The sequence below is a fragment of the Adiantum capillus-veneris genome, chromosome 10 (genome assembly GCF_014529385.1).
Source record: "Adiantum capillus-veneris isolate H3 chromosome 10, ASM1452938v2, whole genome shotgun sequence".
In the NCBI taxonomy this organism is placed as follows: Eukaryota; Viridiplantae; Streptophyta; class Polypodiopsida; order Polypodiales; family Pteridaceae; genus Adiantum; species Adiantum capillus-veneris.
Window position 1 is genome coordinate 63,323,544 of NC_140940.1, and position 22,055 is coordinate 63,345,598.

At 40.6% G+C, this 22,055-nt stretch overlaps 1 pseudogene; it reads right to left on the reverse strand.

Moving 5' to 3' along the window:
* Nucleotides 1–20,701: 20,701 nt before the first annotated feature.
* LOC147448951 (TPD1 protein homolog 1-like) lies at nucleotides 20,702–21,213 on the reverse strand (annotated as a pseudogene).
* Between the last annotated feature and the right edge of the window lie 842 nt (nucleotides 21,214–22,055).

Consider the following 22,055-nt stretch of genomic DNA (forward strand, 5'->3'; position numbering starts at 1 on the left):
TGCATCTTCATATGTCCTAGGCTTCTTTAGCTCCACTCTCCAACGTATATTCTCCCAAAGACCAGCCAAGAACCTGTCCTTCTTCATCATGTCAGGCGGGGGTACCTGTGGTGCTAAGGCCTTGCACATTCGCTCCCATGCCAATGAAAAATTATGTATGTACGCATCTACTGGCTCACCTTCCTTCTGCACCAAACCTTGTACTTCTTGCCACACTTTGTCAGGATCTTCTATCTTCACAAACTCCACTTCCAATCCATGCCTTAGATTGTCCCAACTCAATCTTACAGGTGGATCTGCTGCACACAACTCCTCTTCAAATGCCTTGGACCAAACTCGTGCATCACTCTTCAAACAAATTTGGAGAAGGCGTAACATTTGCGTAGGGTCATGAATCTGGTTGCTAATGCAGGCAACCTCCATCTTTTCCAAAAATTCTTCCACATCTTCATAACTTCTTCCATGAAACTCCAGATAAGAGAAAGCCATGGCTACCCAAGTTTCAATGCTTTGAGAACCCCTTTGAACACACGTGCAAGAACCCAAAACTTTTGACTACCCAATCCCCAGAAACTTCAATGGAGCTCAACTTTAGATAAGGACAAACACATGCACATCAAATGAGTTTTCATAGTTGATCATCGGAATTACAACAAGCAAAGGACATTCCAAGATCTCTCGTAATCTTCTTGGCCCAAACATAAAGACTATGCGCTGCTGGAAAAAATTCTTCCTGGACACATGAACATTTATCTGGATTCTTTGAGTTAAATGAAATGGAGTGAATTGAGGGCCATTTTGATCATCCATTAAAGCCAACCATGAAGCTCCCAAGAAGGCACACCTGACTTAACCTTTAATTTTGCCAAAATTTCAGCAGCATAACAGCATAAATGGCTTAAAAGACCAAAAAACTAGCCATCATAACTTGGAAAAATTTTGGCAGAGTTTTCCCAGAAATAGAGCAGTAGGAACCCAAAATATAGACTGTATATGTATACATAAACTGTCAACAATAGAACCCGAGCATTAAGTAGCACTCACTAGTACATAGCCAATGGCTAGGTCACAAAAAGGGTGCTCCAGCTATTTGTATCACCGAAAGGATCTCTACATTTGAGAATCCCCCAGCTCAATAAAAACCTCACGCTATCGACCCTCACACGAAGGCTAATGCAAATCGCGTATAGTCAAGTCTCAGAAATGACTATCTTCCAGACCAAGTCTCTGAAATGGCTGGAACTGCCCAATACAACCAAGTATGGCTCCACAAATGCGTACAATGGCAGTTTCCACAAGTAACGTACAATCCAGCAGATAATGCGCTCAAACAGGCGCCAAGTGATACATACCCACAACAATTGCAAGTGACATCACTGCTAGTATATCACTGTACTGCAGCTACCTGTACCTGTCCCTGTAACCTGTAACCTGTAATCTGCAACCTGTAATCTCGAAGCTCGAAGCTCGAAGCTCGAAGCTCGAAGCTCGAAGCTCGAAGCCGAAGGTACTTGAAAAAGATCCTCCGTGAATGTGAGCGGGATGAAAACACACACAGCGCCTCTATAACGACCCGACACACACTCTTGGGAAGATACATACACACACTATGGGGCACCACTCGGCTTACACAACACACCTGGCCGAGACAGGGAACACACCTACGGAGTGAGGGGAGAGAGACGATCCGTTTACCCACTCCACACAGAGAGACACACACACACACACACCCAAAAAACTCAGCTCAAAAGGGGAGAATTTCTGATGTTTAGAAACAATTGAGCTTGGGCCAACACCAATGGGGAAAATAGCTCACACAATATGGGTAAAACAAGCCAGATACAACCACAAACTAGAGCAGAAACTTCGCTCATAGGAGAAACTTACACAGAAAAACAGCAGGAAAAGAGTGAGGAATTTGGAGAAATGGACAGCGCCATTCGTCCGGAACGGCCCAAAACCCCAGTCTACAATGTCAAAGTGCTCAAATCCGACCTCGGATGAGCAGTTTACAGCCAAAACAGGCTCCAAAAACCCCAAAAACACACCTGTGGCTGTTCCTCCTCTCTTCTCCACGTTTTTTCTAGTCTTCTCTCAGTTTTCAGTTCCCACACTTAGCTTTATTACTTGGGCACCCTTGGCCTTTTAGATGACCTCAAACGGACCCCGAACAGGCCAAAAACTGACCTCGCAGTGCATAGTTGTCACCTTTTTGCATCATCCGCACACCTGGCACTCATTTCTTTTCAATAATGCATTCCACAACCACGTGAAGTGGCCCCAAAAAGTGGTCCTCATGATGGTCTTTTTGCATAAGTATCACAATAAAACACCCACATTGTGTCCGTATTCATCCACGTGGAAATATTGACCCCGTTCGGTGGCCTGACGCCACTCGATGCCATCTGACGCACCTGCTTACCTGATGTCGTCGGCCCGCGGATAGCTTCCTCAGGAAGTTTTACGCGCTACCAACTCCTTATTATTGTAGAAAAAACACACTAGTACTGGTAACGATGAAAATCGATGCACTATGTACACGTTGTCCTACCTGTACACATGTGGGCCCCACGTAACCACTTGGCTATGGAAATTGGGAAATCCTTTATTCGATGCACCATGCATGTGTATGTACATATGCGCAATCCCTTGCTCCAAAAAATTGCTGACACCGTCAGTTGTTTTTTGTTTTTGGCAAGTTAGTGGATGACTGCTACAGTATCAGGGAGTGCCCCGGCTGCCCTATAACGATCAGTTCCACAATAGATCACCACCAGATTCCCCTACTTTTCTGACCCGCAACCTAGTGTTTCCTTGTTGCAGACTACATCCTTCAATTCTTGTAACCTGCAGTTGTTGAGTGTCGTACGCGCTGCTGCTACTACGTCCTCTTAGTGGATGGTTTTCTTGTCCGTCAAAATGGACTCTTCTACCCTGCTAAGGTTTGGTATGCTGAAATTTTGGGCGGTTGGGATTACAGTCAGGTCCAAGGTTTCAACAAAATCTGGATGCAACGCGCCTTGAATTGTAATTAGGGTTGGGATTCCTATGACGAGAGTGAAAAAATATTTGTCTATGTCTCTCATTGTCCAACAGTTCCCACTGCTCAAAGCTTGTCTGACCCGGATTCGCCTCATTCTCGATAGAGAAGTCTTACGACTTCTTTTGTCCGACTTTAAAAATCATTATTATTATTATTCTTATAGACTTGAAACATTCTTACATCATGAAATTTTCTCTCTTTTTTTTTGGATTTCCATAATTTGATATCTCTATTACAAAATCTAGTTCACGCTTATATATCCCCTAAGCATGCATGCTATTATAATGTAATGGTTTGAAGTATTCAAACCAAGATGATGTTATGTTTACTAATCAATTTATATCTTCTCCTTCTCATGCTCGAGAATGGTCATATATGACTCCGTTGATTAATCGCTACTCTCTAAGTCATCGTGATCTAGGTCCTACATAAGGTGGTCTTCTCTACGGCTTTTAACCGTGATAATTTTGTTTAAATAAATCACATAATGTTCAATTAACTGATAAAATACATTCAACTTTACTAGCAGCATAAAATCAATGGAATTTGAGAGAGAACCAAACTTTGCTCTGAGATATGTTCGTCATGACTTTCATCAGGAGCCTCTTTTCACCTAGCTTTGATACCACTGCTACAGCCCGAGGCGTGGAGTTCCCTGCAAAATACCCAAAATAGCATACTACAAACCATAAAATAGATTAATCGACATACCTGACAACCACATAGATGCATAAGCACGAGATACAGGAACAGAGAAAGACAGAGTGCAAGAGAGAGTAATAGAACGCGTGCAGACGTACCTCCTAGAATGGAGTGCTACGCTGGCACGGCGAGAGAGAAGAGAGGAGAGGTAAGAAGAGAAGAGCAACACAAACACTGGGTGCAATCTCCCCCCGTGCAAGAGTGAGCATTTTCCTCTTGCACATTTTTATCTATAGATTTCTTGAATGCCCAAAATGAGTACAAATTGGCCGGCCGGTCATAAATGGACAAAGCTCATAAAAGAGCACTTGAATAATAAATTATAAAATATAAAATTCTTTCGATATCCTTTCGCATAACCCTTAGCCTTTTCCACCTGTCAGCAGCTGCACTAAATAATAAAATACAAATTCCATTACATGGAGCGATCCCTAGAAGTAGGAGATGAGACAGAAACACACACACACACACACATACACTCACAAGCCTCCTTTGCACAAAGGGAATGAGGGACACGTGTCATCTCCCTAGCTCATATGCCCACAAGGTGTACTCAAATCGTATTGAATGGCCATGGAGGTGGACCAACGAGAATTAGGCTAGAGTAAATATAGTTGAATTAAATTAAAAACACTTAATGAAAGAACCAATAAGAATTAATCTCTTTAGAAGATTATTGAACAGTCTCTCAAGGGGTCCAATGAGCATTCAACAGCCCAATGGTTAGGGACCCTTATTTGAGCGGGGGTCCCTAGCTGAGCATTCAATAGTCCATAGGTTTTTTTACACCCACGTTATATTATAAAAATCATTGAATGTACAAATGTTCATGAGGAGCTACATCACTCCTTTTACAATGAATACTTTATGAGGAGCTACATCACTCCTTTAACAATGAATGGTTTATGAGGAGTTACATCACTCCTATCCTATCAAATACAATAATGAATACAAAGAATCAATAAAGAGGTGTAAAAACTATAGATTAGCTCGTGATCAAAAGTGTCTCCGTGAATCTGTTGTGTACCTTGTCATCAATATGCCATCACCAAACATGTCTTCATGTTATCATCAATATGGCATCACCAAACAAGTCCTCATGTTGTCATCAATATGGCATCACCAAAAATGTCTTCATAAATCTTTTATTCTCACCAAGTTTGTCTTCATGAAATCAATTCTTTGATCAATCCTACATAGATCATAAACTCAAAAAAACATAGTCATGAAAATTTTCATCATTGTTAGTGAGATAATTACATTCTCAATGTCATAAGAGATGGTTCTCAATGCCACTCTTTTGAAAACATATATATGCATGCAAACATATCTGTACATAAAAACGTAAAAGTTCAAGATGCGTGATTACGTGATGTAAATGACATGTGTATATACTACATAAAATGATATTTATCAACGTACATGTATCAATTAATATCATCAAAGTATTAACAGAACGTTATCATTGTATCAATAAAAATAAATAAATCATCATGGTATCAACGAAAATCATCATGATCAAAGTACTAACAAAACATCATGATGATACCATCAACATCACTATGGTATTAACGAGAGATCCTTAATAAGACGACGTAAACTATATCTCTAGAAGAATAATTATACCAGAATCAATGAACGCATATATCAGATAACCAAAGATCACGTACCATCAATAGCTTGACGGAATTTGGACGATCATCAACGGCTCGATTGAATCGAAAGGATATTCATGACAGATATCCATGAAAAGATCTATAAACATTTGATATCTCGAAATATAGGTATCCAAAAATAAATCATCAGTAAATATCTCAGAACGCATTAGACAGCTTGAAATAGTATAGGCTCTTGAGAACATATATCTATAACAGTGATTCGATTTGTAACTGTCTTTTGCAGCAAAGTTACGTCACTAACAAATATATAATTGATAAAGAGAAAAATATAATTAATAAGTTTTCAATTAGAAGGAAAATCAAAAGCAAAAAGAAATATTTTCTTTTTAAACATGTTCATAGTCTAAGAACGATAACCCAAAATCGATGGAGAATTTAAAGAAACTTTCTTTTGGAAAATTGTAGATCACGTTGATCCCGGTGGCTCTCGTGAATAGTCTCTACAAAATCGTTTTCCATCAGGAGATCAATCGAAAATAAAAAATGAAAGTTGCTTTTTATGCATGTATGCAGTTTGCGAACAATAACTCAAAATCGATGCAAAATTTGGAAAAACTTTCTTGTGCAAAGTTGTAGACCACATCGATTATGGTGCCTTAAGTAGGCTATTTCTGCAAAATCGTTTTCGATTAGGAGAAAATTGGAAACAAAAAATGAAAGTTTCTTTTTAGACATGTACGTAGTCTGCGAGCGATAACTTAAAATCGATGCAGAATTTGGGAAAACTTTCTTCTCCAAAGTTGTAGACCAAATCGATTCGAGTGCTTCATGCGTGCTATTTCTGCAAAATTGGTTTCAATAAAGAGAAAAAGTGAAAACAAAAAGCGGAAGTCGCTTTTCAAACATGTATGCAGCCCGCAAACGATAACTCAAAATCAGTGCAGAATTTGAAAAAAGTTTCTTCTGCAATGTTGTAAACCACATTGATTTCAATGCCTCTCACGGGTTGTTTTTGCAGAATTGTTTTCAATTAGGAAAGAAAAAAGAAAAAAGAAAGCAAAAGTTGCTTTTTAGACATGTACGCACTCTGCGAATGATAACTCAAAATGGATGCAGAATTTGAAAAAAGTTTCTTCTGCAAAGTTGTAGATTACATTGATTCCAGTGCCTTTTGCGAGTAGTTTCTACAAAATTGTTTCTTATTGAGAGAAAAATTCAAAACAAAGACGTCCTACTCTGATACCATGTTGAGAGAAAAAGAGAGAGCACAGAAATAGAACCCCAATGTGTGTTGAGTACACACATGAGATGATGTATATATAGAGGGGACCTGGGTGCTATATGTAGAGAAGCCATATATGTGTAGCTTTACATATGAGCTCAACATTTACTAGGCCATAAAATGTTACAAGAAGGTAGAGAAAGAGAAGAACAGAGAGGTGATACGCAGAATGTGCAACCCCAAAGTGTGTAGAATACACACCCAAGGTAATATATATATAGAGTAGACGTAGGGATATATTTAGAGTAGCTTCACATTTAAGTTCAACAAAAGACACGCTGGAAGAGCAATTCAAGGACTGCAATTCTGGATCATCATCTCCAATCTGTGATCACCTCAAGAATACTCCTTTTTAGCATCATCAAGGCATATGTTGGTCCCTTAAAGCCGCATCTGACATACATTAATCGTAGAAATAGCTTGCTAGCAAGACTTGAACACTGATCGTTAATCAGGTAAACTTCAATTAAGCTCAATGAGCATTTTCTTGGAATCTTTCTTAGCATGAGAGCGGAGCTGCACGACAGGGGATGACATTCCCAGGGAGCTACCTTGTAAAAGGGAATAAGATGTCAATAGAACTTCTACATGGTAGTTCACCTCCTAATACGCCTCCTTATCAGCTCTCATCGGCTCAAGAAGAGGAGATTATGAGGCAAGTGAATTAGCTTGTGAAAAAGGGTGCTTAAGGCCGCAAGTAAACTCCTATACTTAGCCACCATCCCTCAAACAACCCCTCTAGCCAATCCTCATTCCCTTGTAGATAAAGTTATTTTTTTCCAATTTGCTATCGTTTAGCAAATTTAGGACACCAGGTGTACCGAATGGACAATTTTAACCATTTAAATAAAATAAATGTAGAAAAATATGGACATTAAGTTTAAATTCATTGAGAGATATACATGATTGTATTTATCACAAAATGCAAATACACTGAGTTCCAAAGAAAACTTGATTCTAGTACAAGGGTTCCAAAGAAAACTTGTTTCCAATACAACGGTTAGTTACAAAAAGGGGTCTAACATCAGAATGTATCACTCATGTCCTAGACGACATGCTAGTTGCATGTCCTTGGTCATGATTGTTACACACTTAGCATGGACAACACATAAGAACGTGTCAAAAAAGAGATTGACCAAATAAGTCTTTGCAACCTCTTGATTTGACTCAAGGGTAGCAGACATCCAAAGCTTTGTGTTGTATCTCTGTAGCACCTCCTTAAATGTCCATGCAAATGGTGCTTTCTTGATAAGCAACGCTGTTGTCTTTTGGTGATGTCGGATTTCAGTGACTGCTCTACAAAAGCATTGTGCTCTTTGAGGTCAGTGTTGTGGGGGGCTCAGAGCTCCTTGTGGCTTTGTTCTTTGCGGCTTTTTGTAGAATCTCAACTTGCGATGGCGTTTGGGAGGTGGTTGGGAGGCATCTTCATCAGGATCATAATATTCATCATCACTGCTTCGCTCATCATTGCTGGGTTGATTGGAGACATGGCACCCATTTCCCTGGGTAGTGACTTGCCAGTCACATTTTGGTGACCTGGGCCTGATGGCATCGCGCCCATACCTCTTGGAAATGTCTTTTAACCCCCCCTATGATTCACTAGGATGTCCTCCCCTTCCCACGATGGATGCTCATTGGATGTGTCCACGTCTCTATGAATTCGGGGTCAGTGCGGGGTTAGTTAGCTCTTTTGGTTGTCGATTTACATGCATCTTCTGCCTTCTATGCACCTCGTTGGTCTTTGGCTTCTTCTTTGCAGGTTTTTGGTCCTTGCCATCTAGAAAGTGCGTTTGGGAGGCTTCCTAGAGCTTGTGGTATTCACTGAGGGAGGGAGTGTTTTGTGTTTGTAATTGGGGGGGGGGGCCGGGGGGTCCTCTTGATATAGGGTGGACATATAAGTGTGGGTGTACATGGTGGAAAAGAGCTGCTAAAAGCATGATTAAATAGTCTTTTGAATTACAAAATCACATGAAAGTAGAGATCTATTCAAACACACAGAGCTATACATCTACTTGAAAATTTGCATAAACAATCAAACAATCTCTACACAAATTCCAAGTACATTTATTGCCTCCTGGCCTAGACTTTTCCCACCGTGGTCCTTGATGACGGGCTTCTTTTGCTAACAACGATGCCTTGCACGTTCAATTGACACTTTGCGTCCAAAGGTGGTACGATAAAATCAACTCGACCTTTCCTGAAGATAGAATGAATGCATTAAACCCCCTCCATGTCTTGTATTGTTGAAGTGGGTTTTCCTCTTGATATAGGGTGGACATATAAGTGTTATTTCACATGGTGGAAAAGAGCCGCTAAAACCACGAGTAAATAATCTTTTAAATTAAAAAATCAAATGAAAGTAGAGAGCTATTCAAACACACAAAGCTATACGTCTACTTGAAAATTTGCATAAACAATCAAAAAATGTCTGTGCAAATTCCAAGTACATTTAATGCCTCCTGGCCTAGACTTTTCCCACCGTGGTCCGTGATGCTTTCCACTCTGCATGCTGTACTAGACCTTGTGAGGATCACTAGTACTCTAAGGAACAAGCATGGGCTAGTCGATGGGCGTCTTTTTCTAAGAACGATAACTTGCACGTTCAATCGACACTTTGTGTCCAAAGGTAGTATGATAAAATCAATTCGACATTTTTGGAAGATAGAATGAGTGCACTAAACCCCCTCTATGTCTTGTATTCTTGAAGTAGACACCCCTAGCGTAATAGTGTGACTTCTCTGCGTGCTCCAAATATCCAATGAACCATACATGTTCATAAAGTATGCACCATGTGCATAGAGGATGTGTTGCCCATAAAGCCACAACAAAATGATGATCAAAACTAAAGCATAGAATAAAACGAGGCAGAATAGAAAGCACTCACCATATAGTGTGTAGTTTTTTTCTCACCCCATGCAATGACGATCGCCTTTGTGAGCTCCGCCGCCAAATTTTGGATTGTTCTTCTACTCAACAATGGAGGTATTGGTCACATGACAATCTATTGAATTTAAGAGCCCTTCTACTTTTGAGATAGCGTCAAGCGACTTCTCCGCAAGCTTCATTATAAAGACATTATCAAATAGGAAGGTTGAATAAACGATCAAAGATGAGCATAAAAGCATGAAGTGTGCACGTTAGGAAGAGAATGGGGTCTACAAGGGCTTATTTATTTGGTTAAGGGAGTCAAACCTTTAGTATTAAGAAAGCAATCGAAGGACAACTGTTGAATTCAAACATGCAAAATGGCTAGTATATTTGAATTCAATTTCTTTTACCAAAATCAAATTTAAAATCTAGTGGCCAAAACCATACCATGTAACATATCTATGGAAAGAGCTTGGCGTGTAGATTACAAACTAGATATAATCTCCGCTCAAATTGGAGATTATATATAGGAGCTATGGGATGCCAAAAACCATAAAGTTATCCACCCTCTTTTTTGGGGAGAAAAGTACATTCTTTGACCACTCTTACACCTCTCTTGCACACCCACCATTCTTGCACACATGTCATGCATCTATTTAAATGTTAATCACCTCTATAATCTCATGGAAAATAAAGAGGCCCTCCTATACCCCATCCTCTTCCTAATGAAAAATGCACATTTTTGAGAGGAAATTTGATTATAGAGTTCCACTATTCACTGTCTTTTAGGGCACGATTGTGCTCCCCTAGCAAAATTGTTTTCAATTAGAAGAAAAATCAAAAACATAACATGAAATTTGCTTTTCGGACATGTACGCAGTCCGCGAAGGATAACTCAAAATCCGTGCAGAATTTGAAAAAACCATTTTTCTACAAAGTTGTAGATCACATCAATTCCGTTGCCTCCCATGGGTAGTTTTTGCAAAATTGTTTTCAATTAGGCAAAAATTTAAAAACATAAAATGAAAGTTGCTTTTCGGACATGTAGGGAGTCCGCAAACGATAACTCAAAATCGTGCAGAATTTGAAAAAACTTTCTTCTGCAAAGTTGTAGACCCATTCTATTTTATTGCCTCTCACGAGTAGTTTCTACAAAATCGTTTTCAATTAGAAGAAAAATCGAAAACATAAAACGAAAGTTGCTTTTCGGACATGTACGCAGTCTGCAAACGATAACTCAAAATTGATGCAGAACTCGAAAAAACTTTTTTCTGCAAAGTTATAGACCACATCAATTTCGATGCCTTTTGCGAATAGTTTCTGCAAAGTCGTATTCAATCAAGAGATAAATAAAAAACAAAAACGTCTTGCTCTGATACCATGTTGAGAGAGAAAGAGAGAGCACAAAAATAGAACCCCAAAGTGTGTAGAATACACACATGCGATGATGTATATACAGAGGGGACCTGGGTGTCATATATAGAGAAGCCATATATTGAGTAGCCTCACATATAAGCTCAACAGTACCTAAGGGCGTCTTTTTAAGATGCAAGATCTTATCTTCAATATTTTCAATCTTAGCATCCTTCTCTTCTATTTGTAGCTTAAGATTTTTCACTTCCTCCTCTGCATGAACAATCCTTTCATGCAATTCGCTGGTGGTATGGGAAAGAATTTGACATTGATGCAAAGAACATCATGTGCTATCAGCTCCAATAGTCGACGATCTCTTGCAATATCCAAGAATACCTTTCTCCCCTCTATCTACATATTGTAAGAATGAAGCAAGGTTATTGAATGTTGAATACACATTGATGGCTAGATCATTAGGGTAGAGGCAAGCATGCACCCAAAGTTTCAAGACATCGGCAAGGCCTGACTAGACAAGGGCACGGCCGATGGGCTAGGCAGTGTGGAAAGGGAGTCCAACTAGGGCAAAGGGTTAGGGGCTATGCTATATAGTGGGTGGTTGGGTGGTGGACTCGTAGGTTCTAGTTCCCCTTGTCTAACATTGGTATCAAGAGCTTGGTTATTTTTTTGGGAAAGGACAGCCATGGAGGAGGGGAGCCACACAACTTTGCATGAGAAAGTTGCATGTCGGGGTTACCAAGTTGTGGAATACCTCTCCTGTGAGGAGGACGACAAGTCAAGCCATCCGTGGGCAACCCCCCTTGCTAGGAGGAGCTGCCGAGGCGGACCTGCATCAACAAGGCCACTTGTGAGGGAGTGTTTTATGTCACTGGGCCGAAACCTCTAGCTCACCACAATGGCGGCCATGGCATTTTCACCCGCTCGCGCTCTGCTCTGAGCGGCCATAGCCGTTGTGTGAAGCTTTTTTTCCCACTATACGGGCGCCCAACCCCTTGGGGGTTATTGGACACACTCAAATTTCAACACTAAGGGGCGGTACCCACAGTGGGGTACCCCACCCCCTTCCTCGTGTGCGGATTCCGCAAGGCCCGGAGAGGTGCGGCCTAGCATTGCCGAGGCCGGAACAAACTTCGACCCAAATTATCTGCGCATTACCGATAGAAACTCAGAGATTTAAAGAAAACCATTCTGACGGGAGTTCAAAGTATAGTTAATTTGTAAAATCAATTAACAATTTCAAGTCTAATTGATTCAGCTACCAAGGACTTATGGAGTTCCATATACGGCGGACAATTCGAATCAATTTCCTCCAGGATACTATCAACTACACTTTGCGGGTGCTCTCAATCTCATGTATTTTTCCTGACTACTACTTGCACCGCACTATGTCGCCATGGATTTGGATATCAATATGACATTCGATTTTGAGTAAAGTATGCCTGATCCTGCCAATGATGGCCCGCAGCCGGATCCTCTCAAGGAGAGTACCCGCGATGCTACGACAGGTGATGATACTTACGAATTGCTCGATATTCAAGAATTTCGTGCACTTCAGAGGCGCATGACAGTCATGGATGAAGATTTTAAAGCTTTAAATGAAAATTTTACTAAACTATCCACGTTAGTAATTCAATTAATACAACAGCAGTCCAAGAGTCCTACTGACATGCACATGCATGAGCACGTTGCTACACAAGGGCAAGGCCCAATTGTTGATACGTTCCATACTCCACCAAACCACCGATTTTTAAGGGAGAAGACCGAGACCGCAATAAGGATGCAGTGAATATATTTCTCGGTAAGTGGGATGGAATTCACGCCTTACGGCATACTCCGGATGCAGTCAGAGCTTTGCAAACGAGCTTAGCTCTAGAAGGTAAGGCCTACAAATGGTGTATGTCTCTCAAGGAGAAGAACATTATACCATAGAGTTGGGCATCTTTTGAAGCTATGTTTAGCAAAGAAATTTTGCCTACAAAGGAGGCAGATCGGAATTGGACGGCTTGGGACACATGTTCTATGCACCAATACCCATCACTGCTTGAATATATCTCTCATTGTCGAGATGTTATCCTTTCAACAAGTACGGGGGTTTATACAAGGTCTGACACCAGAGCTTAAGAAGTATGTCAAGACCCAAGACCCTAAAACACTTGAGGAAGCCATAGTGAAAGCACATATTCATGATGATCCAAATGAAAAGAAAACACATAATAGTCACCTGTGTGCTAATACACATGGTAATCCACGCACTTAGTATGGGCACAATAAAAGAAAAATTATAGTTGCCAATTAGGATGCATCTAAAAACCTCAAGGGGTTGAGGGGTCCTCTCTCTCCTGAGGACTTTGATAAAGCCAAGAAAGAAAAATTATGTTTTCAATGTTTAGGAAGAGGTCATGGCAAAAAGGATTGTCCCAAGGGGAAATCTGCTCATTAGGGCAAGGAGAAAGCAGTGAACACGGTGCAATTGCTACCTCTTGAGTCTTCCTCATGATTCTCTATAGTGGAAGTAACACACAGCGAGGTAGTGCGTGAATGTTGTCTCACAGCTTCCATGTGGCAACCAACCTTTGGACCACATGAGTTAGTACGTATGACGGATGTCTGCAAGGGCACAAGGTGCGCATCTTGGTAGATGACGGTGCTACTCACAATTTCATCAATTACGGATTCGTGAAAAAACTCAAATTGCCTCAAACTCCGAGTACCCATCGCTACAAGGTAGCAATGATGAATGGGCATGATACCGAAATCTGGGATACTCAAAACCGAGTTGTTCTGTTGGAAGTACAAGGGTACTCCACATGCTTGGTTTTCAGGTTATGAACATGGAAAGGGAAGAAGTGGTTGCATAGCCTAGGACCATCACTGAAGCGTAGCTATGAGCACAACAACTTGATGTTTGAATCCCATGGCGCACATGTGTTGTTGTTAGGAGAAAAAGATATACCTTCATCACCATTGATTTGTACCGCTGAGCTTATGCATCTCGTTTTTGATAATGAAATAGATCAAGTTTTCTTGTGTTACTCCATGTGTCATTTTCTTTCTAACATTGAATCTGTTGAACATTCCTCAGCACCGCATGCTTCTCTCTTATCTTGTCCACCAATGGCTAATTCTAAACAAGAAACATTGCTAGTCAGTTAAGAAATTATTTAAGAAATTTCAAGATGTTTTTCCTAATGATTTGCCACCAGGATTACCGCCGACAGGATCGGTGAACATAGCATCGACGTGCCTGGCTGCATGCTGTAAACCTGTTAGAAAACCACCCTACCGTATGAGTTATTCGGAAGAGACTGAGATGGAACGTCAGCTTGATGACTATCTTAGCAAAGGGTTTATACAACCTAGTTCTTCACCATGGGCTTCGCCTATCCTATTAGTGAAGAAAAAAGACGGCAATATGTGCATGTGGGTAAACTACAGTGGCTTAAATGCAGTGACGGTTAAGAACAAATACCCATTGCCCAGAGCAGATGAGTTGTTTGAAAAACTCACTCATGCTCGCATTTTTACAAAAACAGACTTGCAGTCAGGATACCACCAAGTCCGTATTTGACTTGCCGATATACCCAAAACTGCATTCCAAACACGGTTTGGACACTACGAGTTCTTGGTGATGACCTTTGGATTAACCAATGCGCCCGCAACATTCATGACACTGGGTAGTGTCTTGAAACCATATTTGGACAAATTTGTCATTGTTTTCCTCGATGACGTCTACAGTGCTTCTGAAGAAGAACACTTACAACATCTCAGGCAGGTATTTAAGTTGTTACGCACAAAGAAATTATATGCCAAGGAATCTAAGTGTGATTTTCTAAAAGATGAAATTCACTATTTAGGGCATGTTATTTCAGCTAATGGGCTATATATGGATCAATCCAAAGTGGATACCAACTGAAAATGGCCTTCTCCTAAAAATCTGGAAGAGTTACAGATGTTTTTGGGATTTGCAAGTTTTTACCGAAGGTTCGTTAAAAACTATGCTAATATTGCTGTCCCCGTGACGGATCAACTAAAAGGCAAAGGCAAAGCTTTTCAATGGGGATCCACTCAACAACACAGTTTTGATACGCTCAAGGATGCAATAGCTACAGCTCCCATACTGGCTATTGTAAATCCTTTGAAACCATTCATTTTGGAAATGGATGCCAGTGACCGTGCTATTGGTGCAGTTCTGTTACAAGACGGACGATCGATTTCATTTGAAAGCAAGAAGCTTGATGCAACTCAGTAGAACTATTCTGCTTATGAACGCGAACTCTATGCACTAGTGTCTGTCTTAAAAACATGGCGGCATTATTTGTATAGTGCTCAGTTTGAGATTGTGTTTGACCATAAAAGCATCAAATGGTTTACACAACAAACGGATTCGAAGGGTCGAAAAGCCAGGTGGGCCGAGATTCTTCAGGAATATGAAGCCAAGCTAAGGTATCCTAAAGGCCGGTACAATGTAGTGGCGGTCGCTCTAAGTCATGTGCCAGAGATCAATTCTCTCTTGTTCACGAAACTTCGTAGTGAATTTTTTAGATTCTCTCAAAGGAAAATATGAGCATGCATGATGAAGAATATTCCAAAGTGTGGAGCCATTTTCAAACGAGGGATCCTTCTCACTCCAATGACAGTAGTGTACAGTTAACATCCACACCTAGTTCTCCTTTATCGAGTAATGAACTACAACGATGGAAGCATTTCACCATCGACAATGGGTACCTACTCCATAAGGGGAGAGTTTGTGTACCAATGGACATAGACATTTGGCGCCAAATTCTTTATGAATGTCTTGATAGTCCGAGTGTAGGGCACCCGGGTATTAGAAAAACTTATGCTCGCGTACAATGACAATTTCACTGGCCAGGTATACATTGCTTTGTTCAAGCTTATCCCTTGCATTGCCAAAAATGTCAAGTTAACAAAGCAGTGCGCCTGAAAGTAGGAGGACTTTTACATCCTTTGGAGATTCCCAATGGAAAATGGCAAAGCATCTCTATGGAATTTATTGTGGATTTGCCAACCACTGTACGAGGTCATGACTCAATATGGGTGGTCGTAGACCGGTTGACCAAACTATGTAAGTTTATTCCAACCAAATCAACGGTTAAGACACCAGAGAACTAGCCAATTTATTTGTGGACAATCTATACAAATTGTATGGTTTGCCAAGTAACATTGTCAATGACCGTGGTCTCAAGTTTAACAGTCACTTTTTGAGAGTTGTGTTTAACCGATTGGGTACACAACTGAACCTCAGTACAACCAATTATTCAAAAACATATGGTCAGACTGAACGAGTTAACCAGGTGCTAGAGGATATGCTAAGAGCATACGTCAGCAAAAAACAGTCAGACGAGGAAGAGTACTTACCTATTCTTGATTTTTCCTACAACAGTGCTAAGCATGTCACAACGGGCTTTAGTCCTTTCATGCTCATGTATGGTTTTCAATCTAGGTCATCAGTTACGGTGGGGTTGGCAACCGAAAAACTCCAACAGGGTAAGGATTTTTTCCAAGACGACATGGATATGCTGAAACTTACTCGACAGAATGTCAAATAAGCACACTATCGGTATAAGAAGTCACTGATGAGAAACGTCGGCAAGTTACCTTCGAAGAAGGGGAGGAAGTATTTTTACGTGTGCTAGAACATGCAGAAAATCTGAAAACTGTGCCAACACCTAAATTATCTCCCCGATATTGTGGGCCTTTCAAAATACTCAAGCAAGTAGGTAATCGTGCCTACAAATTATTGCTACCTTCACATTCTAGTATTCATCTGGTGTTTCATGTAAGCCGTTTACGTAAGCGGTTACATGGGGATGACAATGTCATTGAACAACAGATTTTGGTAGATTTCATTGAACCTCCTACCTTACCGCATGAACCTGAACGTGTTCTCGATTATCACGAGTTGCATACATGTCATCATGTACGTCAACAAGCCTTAATCAAGTGGAAAGATGGACCTGAGGAAGGTGCCACTTGGAAAAACATGAATGTTCTAAAGAAGAAGTTCCCCACTTTTGTTTTCAAGGACGAAAACTCTTCTTAAGGGGAGAGTAAGGTGAGGACACCGGCAAGGCCGGACTAGACAAGGGCAAGGCCAGGCTAGGTAGTGTGGAAAAGGAGTCCAACTAGGGCAAAGGGCCAGGGGCTATGCTATATAGTGGGTGGTTGGGTGGTGGACTCCTAGGTTCTAGTTCCCCTTGTGTAACACAAAGGTGGGCACAATGAAACCTGTAGGCATCACTCATCTTACACTTAAAGATCCATTCTATGCAACAAAGATCTTCAAAGTCCACTTACATGGACCTATAGTGGATCAACAAGTCAAAGACGAAGCCAGAATTATGGACATCGCTCGTCACCAAGTTATTTATTCACTTTCCATGGTTTGTCACATGGATCATCCAATGCTCATTTCATTTTTTGGAATGGCGGCCATGTAGAGAAGGGGATAAAAGATTGCAATGCAGCTCATTTCATGTTTTTGGAATGGCGGCCATGTAGAGCAGGGAATAAAAGAGTGCAATGCAGATGGAAATCAACCTGCCATTAGCAATTATGTGACCACTAAAGGAGTAGAAGAGCTATTGCACACTAACATTTTGCAGATAATTAATGGTCTTCTTCAGACCTTGAAGTATCTACATGCACACGGCTATCTCTACAATGACCTACACTCCTGCAACATGATGCTTCATTTTGGACATAAGGGGGTCTATGCAAGCATTGTGGATTGGGAGTCATGTACAAATACCAAAGCAGGGGCATTCTTTCCTCCACTCTGCAGATTTCAAATAGAAACTAGAAATCAAAGCAAGAGAGATTTTTCATGGGCCTCCCAGAATGCATATCTACTAGTCCCCCTCCATGGAAATATTCTCCATGTGTCATACTTGTAAATAGCTCTTAAAGTGCATGTTGGTGCCTCAAGAGAAAAACAAAAGTGATAGTTTAAGCAATGTACTTAACCACCTTGAGAGTGGCAAGCGAAACAATCCCTTAACTCGACCTCACACTTTTGATCTTTCTTGTTGTCTAAATGGTGTCCATAGAGTGGGCTATGACATTGTAATGATTTTTGGTCTATGACAGTTGATGATCAATGTGATTATTTGATTGTTGTCTTTTCCCTAGCTGAAAATGTAAATTGTATAATTGAGCAAGTTATCTTGCGTCTTTTCTATGACATGGTGATAGATATTCTGTCTCTTTCTTGAAGCATGATTAAGTTATCTTGTATTTTTCTTTCATGGTTATAAGTATGTGAACATCAAGTAGTATAGCACTACTATATTTCATAATTTTCAAGTAATCACACCAGGAAAAACTTATAGGACTTAAGTCACACATCTTCATCTGCATGAAAAACACCAACGATATCATCTACTTCATCCATATTACATCATTATCAAGATATCTCCCATTCCATATCATCATCATTACAGCCATGGGTTTAGAAGAAACTGTAATGCTTTTATGTTGCTCTTGTTGCAATGTTCACTAGCTTATGGAAAAATTTCATGTTGCAGATCTCTCACAGTTTCCACTTGATGTTGCAATAGATAAAACCTTTACTGCAATGTGTTGCAGATCCACATTCTTTCGCCATACTTTTTCCATTATATAGGCACACTTGTGTGTGAAATGAAATATATATGCCATGGATCATGGAACATACCAGTTATGTTAGCATAATCAACTCGCTGATGAAAAGCAATTTTCCCATCCTCCTTTCCCAACAGTTAAGAGCACATTGTTTTGAAGTCGGTCATGAATTTTTTGTTGGCCGATTGTTGATGCATTTGGGATTTGGGATCCAATACAAATGAAACACCATGCAACCGCATATGCAACTACACCGTCGCATGTTGGCCGCTGTTTATGACACCTTTGTTCTTTGCACCAATGCCAACATTCTCTATTACTTTGCGCAATGCCTCTGAGATATACTAATAAACTCAACCAAAGAAGAAAGAGTCTTTGTCGGCTATTCATAGAAGATCTAAAAATGGTTTGTCCGGACTGACAATCCTCTCTACATTGCACGAAAAAATTGTCAAGTTCGCAAGTTGTGCACATCTTGTAGTTGTCTTTTAATAGCTAGGATACTTGCTGAGCCATGCATCCCATCGTCTATCAGCTACACTTTCTATCAAGGTAGGCTTCACTTCTTGCAAGGTGGCAAGAACATGATATGCGGTTGCAAACCTTGTCGCACAAAATATCTGTAAAGTTTTATTGTGTGATTTTTGTTCGAAAAAGAGCATATAGAAATTGATGCTCCCTAATAAATTTCACCACATGATTTGCATCCAGCAATAATACGCCCGTATAATATGGGATAACCTATAATATGCTCGTGTATGGTGTATTATATGGATCACGTATATATAATGCAGCTTAGGTAGGCGAGGGTTCCCATACAAATGCACACATGGACTCATGGCGAGTTCAGACTCTACAAGCGCAGCGAGCCCACCAAAGCTTTTCCCTCTCTCTTCTATTCACACAACGCAATTCTATGGTGAACATGTTTTGCATTTGTGATTTTTTTCTCATTGGAAAAATAGAAATCAACAGGTTAATTGAGATTCTTATGCTTGCAAAAGCTTCACATGTTTGACAACATTAGATGTTTTCAATTATTAGAATTTATATTTTTGATAATTAGAAAAAAAAAGACACCATCTTATCATGAAGGAAACTACTTCGTCTCGTAATGCAATTAACATTGCAATATAATCCAAGGTAGGAATGTGCCAAACTCAACATGCAACATAAAAAAGGAGGACAAGTTTATATCTTTTCATGATTGTGCATTTACGGATTCAAATAGTTTGCCGAAGGTGGAAGGAGGAAAAAGACCAAACTCAGAGATTCTTGATTAAGCGGCCTTGATTTTTATCCCCATTCCAAAGCTTGCAGAGCGGTTAAAACCTCTTGGGCAACATAGTAGATGACAAAAATTATCTTGTGCCTGATTTGTCTCAAAGGGTGATGGAAAGACATCTTTGTAAGAATTTTTATGTATTCGCTATTTAGTTTTGCATGTTTGGTTTTCTAAACGGTTTCATGTACACGTATGCCTCTTTGTAAGCTACTTGTAATATACAGTGTATTGTTTTCTACAATCTTTGATATTTCTCAAGTATTTTTTTCTACATTGTCTTGTTGCACGACGGGCACATGCATAGACATACACACAACGATACTCAGTTTCTCATAGTACAGAGTATAGATATTTGAGTGATTATATCCAAGGGAAAACTAACACAAGAAGATTTAGAAATTTTCTCATGTAGGAAAACGGAGTCTTTTTCATCATTGTTTTTCATTCAATGCATAACATAATGAGCTTCTGCTCGAGAGGGACCGTATACCTAGCTAGGTACGATTGGGGTTAGGGGACCACCGGCCCCCCACCGGGCCAGTGGTCCCCTGCCCCCAATCGTACCTAGCTAGGTATCTGGTGCCTCCCCCACAGAATCTCATGATGTTGAGGTAAGTCACAAGGTGGGAATTACTGTGAGAATTTGTCCAATTTAACTTCTTGTGGATAACTTAAAATGGATGAATTCCAAGCACTAGTGAGGCAACAGACCAAATGCGAGAAGTGCTTGAAGCAACAGCTTGTATACACTTCTCAATTATTCCAAATTTTGAGTACGGAGTGAAAAGAATGAGTGCACTTGCTCCCAAGAGATCAACATTTTACTAACATGAGCCAAAAGGTCAGGTCAAGGACATGAGGATTCCAGAGTTGATGAGTAAAGAGACAAATGAATGAGTTGCTAATGACAATCAGCACAGCATGGTGGCAGAGGCGATGGAGAGGGGGAATTCAACAGCGCTGACGTAGCGAAAGGTGACGCCCTCGCCTGGTGCCAGTGCACCACCGGCCTTCTCAACACAGTCGTTCAAGGCTACCCGCTTGAACAGCGCCGGATTGACGAAGCTGTCCGACCGAAACGCGCCGCACGAGACATGAATGTCACGGAAGGAGCAGCCATCGATACACGTGTTGATGATCTGCACCAAGAATTCGGAGGGGCCTACGGGTCCCTGCAGCAGAACGATGTCCTCCTCTGCCTTGCACTGCGCTTGTACTAAAAGTATCTTTCTACCGCCACCACTTGTAGCCGTCGATGCAAAGAGGGCGACATGAAATTTATGCGGCTGCAATATAGCGTTACCTGCAAAAGTCGCGTTATTGGCGATGGAAATCTGCACAGAAACATTGCCACAAGCACCACATTAACCCAAAAGATGTTGCGGTGATGGCCTTCTCATGATCCTCGCCGCATCATGGCCATAGCTCCTTATCTAATCGTGGCGTTTATACAAAAGCTCACCCAAATTTTCTATTGCACTACTTATTTTGCCCTACAAACTGAAATTATAATTTCCGGTTTTGGGGAGTGTCACAAAAGGGAACTTGGAGAGTTTGAGCTAATTTTTAATATTTTTACACTATTTTCCTCATAATGCAGGCCTCCGGAGTTATTCCTTTCCGTCTTATTATCAATCAACATTTTTGAACTTCAAAGCGGCATAGTTATAAGTTGAGACACACTTTTCCCCAACACCAGACCACCACATCAAGAAAGAAAGAAACGATGAAACAATCATAAGAGTGGATTTTGGTCCATGAGAATACAATTATTCAAGTGTCTTGGTTTCATTTGTGCACGTTAAGATCAGCACATTGTGTGTGTGTGTGTGTGTGTGTGAGAGAGAGAGAGAGAGAGAGAGAGAGAGAGAGAGAGAGAGAGAGAGAGAGAGAGAGAGAGAGAGAGAGAGAGAGAGAGAGAGAGAGAGAGAGAGAGAGAGATCAGCATGCTTGGGCCCACCACCTTATTCACATCGTGACAACCCTCTAACATCTTATGAAGGTTGTTATGGCCCTAGCCGACACTCATTGTCTGCATTTCTCTGGTCCCATATACTCAATCTAAAGTGTGTAGACGCGTGCACCAACTGTCAATAACATGTTATGGTACAACCATACAACCATACAAAAATTGGCATAGCTACAAAAAGGACTTGCATAGCTACTTATTAGAAGCCAAATAAATGATGTATATGTGACCATTGGTGAGACATAGTCATTTCAAAAAGGTGCCAATGCATTTGCTTCGTGTGACTATAAATTATT